This window comes from Anneissia japonica, unplaced genomic scaffold, assembly GCF_011630105.1.
Source record: "Anneissia japonica isolate Jap-2015-1 unplaced genomic scaffold, ASM1163010v1 scaffold904_len716149_cov161, whole genome shotgun sequence".
In the NCBI taxonomy this organism is placed as follows: Eukaryota; Metazoa; Echinodermata; class Crinoidea; order Comatulida; family Comatulidae; genus Anneissia; species Anneissia japonica.
In genome coordinates, this window is record NW_022683714.1 from 706,347 (window position 1) to 710,659 (window position 4,313).

Genomic DNA, 4,313 nt, shown 5'->3' on the forward strand with positions numbered 1-4,313 from the left:
TTTGTTAATATAATATTACTAATCTTTTAATACTTCTGATACTACACTATGACTGGGTTCTATTACCAAGCAAAAATATGATTATAAACAAGTTTATTTTTATCTTTTTTTTACTAGATCATTAAATATTTAATCAGTGAGGTGTTATACTGTATAGAGTACTACAGTGTTATAGTACGTCACAATACCACGTGATACTACTCCTTTGCTATCTTTGCAAAAAGCGTTCAACCGGACCGCCATTTTCTTCACCGACACACCATTGATCCCAATTTCTAACGCAATTATTAAGATGTTTTATCTTACTTTTTCTTTGTAAATTTTAATGGATGATTAAATGTGTGTTTTGATAACTAATATAAAGCGAGATTTTGTGTTTTAGTACTTTTTGATGGTAAAATATTAGATATCAAAATGCCTATTCCAGAAAGCCTATGAAGTCATTTTGGCGTAATAAACAGTTACCAACGTCTGTTAACAACAGAGCGCCACACGACTGTTGTACTCTATGCTAAAAGCAAAAATGTTTTTCTCTGTCTAGTCGCACATTTGGACTAGACTAGAAGCTTATTCAGTTGCTGCTCCGAGTCTATGTCAAGTCGGGCACTCACGGCTTTGCACGACGGTCGGCCGACGAATCCAACCCTGTTCCTTGTGAGCGTCAGACAACGTGACACTGTCTGCTGTATGTGGGTGGCAGTCTGAATGGATCGCCATTAAACACGATCCGCTGCACGCGTTGCATTCTACATAGGATCGCGTTGTCAGCCGACAACCGTCGGGTGTGCGTGACTGCCTGGCATAACACCTATTTTCCCCAGTTTTTAAATATTTCGGAATCTGTATCTTATTATCTGTTCCTGATTATATCATTAAACATCCATTCAAGATGTAAAAACATTTTCCTCCAGAGCATAGCTTGAAGACATTTTAAGCAATTGAAACTTGAAGCTCAAATTACTTGCTTTGATCATGAAGCTGTTCCATGCTCCAATAACTTCTCAATTGAAAATTCTAACCATAGGTATTAAACACACATTCCTTTTTTTTACCATAATGAGAATATGTTTAGTTAAAATATTAAGATTGTACCATGGAGCAGCGTATCCATTCTTGATCTACACAAAGTTGACATCATAGAGACCAGTGGGGTAAAGGAGGAGGGGAAATGGACTTTATCCCCTTGAAATAAGCTTTCTTCCCCTTAAAACCTGTCATCCATAACTCAGGATAAAAAAATTGGGAGCATCATAATACAAACTAATACATTTCTTTTCAGTTTAGCTGACAATTACCCAAAATTGTCCCTTATGGGTACCAGAGCTTTCACCTCTAATCACTAGGGCCTTTATTGGTTCCCATTTAAAATTGTCAAACCCTCTGTCATATTGTCTGGCAAAGCACCATTGCTGGCTGTATCAATTTTATGCTGGGCTGCATCTAAATTCTAGATGCTTTTCAAGGCAGAGATCATAAATCTTGAAGGTGACTGACATGGATATTTTAGGCCAACTTGCAACAGTTACCAAAACTCAAGCATTGCTTGCAGGCAGTTGACTCATCACACTGACAAAAATCTAGGCTAAATTATATCTCATTGTCATCATCATATATAGCTTCTCTGAATTGAGAATCATCCCATACAGTTTATTAACATTAAATACAGATTATAAATCATAATTGTCATTTTAAACACAAATCTACTTTTTAAAAAAGAAATTAATGTACCATAGGTCAAACTGGAACAGTAAGCTCAAATAAAATAAATTGCTAGTTTCAGGATGAAAAACTTTACTAACGAAATGCTTGAATAAGTGGCGCAGCGCTCATAAAATTTATGGAGGAATTCAGTGCGGCGCTTATTCAAGAGCGACGCTTATAAAAAAAATTCAGGAGGCCTATCATAGGCCCTACGTCATACGTTTATAAAGACATGCTTGTGTCTTCATTGTGTTTAGTTATTCATTTTAACCTTGTTGAAAACCTGTTTCTCAAAGTGTTTCATTACACACAGGGCAATCAAATACTTAATCGAGAGTGGCGCCTAGCGGAAAAAAAAATCAGGTTTGGTGAGGCGCTTATTTGAGCATATATGGTATTTGGTATTAAAGAAAAAACCAATCATTTTTCCACGGAAAATTAAAATGACAACGACCAGAAAAATGTTCATACCTCAAGAAGTGGAAATATATATGGCAGAAACTCATTTTACTTCTTTTATATAAAGCATATTACATTATACACAAGCATTATATATTTTATTATATTTATTTACAAAGACTGGATAGTAAACAGCACATAGTAAATACAATGACAAAAATTACCAATTATTGTATTTTGGCCTAATGATTCAAAACGGTTACTTACAATCTAACCAAAGACCGAGTACAGTCGAGCCCTACAGTTCATGTTTAGTATTGATTAAATCACAAATCCTAAACTTGATAGTTGGCATATTTACTCTAATTTTTTTTTTTTTAATATAAAAATCTCAGGCATGAATGTATGTGATGCATTGTTAGATTTAAATCAGCACAAGCAAAGTATAAACAGCTTGAAACAAGGTATAGTTTCTTCAGGCATGACGTGGTATATGATTATTAATGGTTAAAGTAATGTCTTATCTGAATTTAGTTTCAGGCAAACAATCGGTAATTCGCATTTTCAGTCCTGTCGATTGGATTGTACAGTAGGTATAAAAAGAAAAATTCTACAAAAAAATTTACAAGGACCAGGGTAAAGGTACGTTCACATCAAGCCCGGATTCGTTCCGAAGCCCAGACAAAATATCGTGAGTTACTACTGGAAATCGTATGAATTTGATGTGAATGGTTTTATTTTTTTCCACTGAACCCATTTTTCACGATTTTTTGTCCGGGCACCGGACCAGATCAGATCTGGGCTTTGACGTCAACGTAGCTTAAACTTGGTTCTCCAGTCTCTAATCTTAAGTAAATATAAATTGGCTACCAGGCCAAGGTAGGCCTATACATTATTAGTTACAAGTTATTAGCCCGTTGTTATTACCAAACTATTTTGGAAAAGTTTTGTGAATAGTTGGGAAAAGTAATTTTTAACTTTACTCGCGGTACAGTATTGAAAGAGCAATACCAACATTTCAAGGTCACTACTCCAATACAAACATCAGGCAACTACTATATAGTAGACTAGGGACTGGACTCCAGTTAACAATCGACGGTAGCTAGGTCTACGATGCAAAAAGCACAAACAATCCCTCTCGGCCATAAGCTCAGCTCAGGTAAACATTGATAAACATTGCCCGAGGATGACATATTGTTTTTTTTTGGGGCATTATTATATTGCTTTTCGTTATATCCTTTCTATAAAAATTTGATTAACTGTACAAAACCAAACGATGACACTTGAAACGATCTAAATTTACACAGCTGTAGAAGTATTGCATATTCATGATAATAATCAGATGTAACATCAATACAAATTATGATCCTTATATACACTCAAAGTAATTCAAGTGAATGGAATTACAGGATCTGGATTCTCAGATTGTCATCATCATCTAAATTTACACAAGTAATCACTATCTAATAACTGTATTATATTATTAGTTTAGCATTAATATTTACCAGAACCTCATTATCAAAAAATGAAGTAATAATCCATGTTTTATCACTGCATGTCCAAGAAAAAAAAAATTATATATTGTGCCAAAAGGAAAAAAAAAAAATTAAAAAAAAATTGTGTTGGCCACATTTTGGGAAAATAAAAAAAATCAGTAGGTTGGAAGGAACAGCTTCTTTTTCTTTTTACCAATGTGTTTATGCCTAAAAAGTTAAAAATACACAAAAATACAACAAAGACTATTTCAAATACTGAAGAGCAACACACTGTTGCATCACCTACCGTAATACGTTAGGCTCATTCTAGCCTTTTTGGCCTATAGTTTCTTACATTTATACAAACTTTTTTGAGGTCAACTTAAGGTTATTGCGCATTGTAATTTCACAGTTGTTACGATGACATTAGTGATAATATTCATGGTGATATTCTTCTCAAGAGATCTGGTGTCATAGAGACTGGTTAAAAAGCCAACTGCCCAAAAATAGTCCTAATAATACTTTTTAAAGTTTAGATAAAACAATTTTTTTTTCTTTTTCACATGGACTAATATCAATTGATAATAATATTTTTCTCAACATTATAATATACTACAATACATAATTTAACAAGTCAGGCTTATAGTTTTTAAATGAACTCATCAATTTCAGAAATTTTGCATACTAATGTAATTTATTCATGCTGTAGTGTTTAGTTTCAAGTCATTACTCAATGCT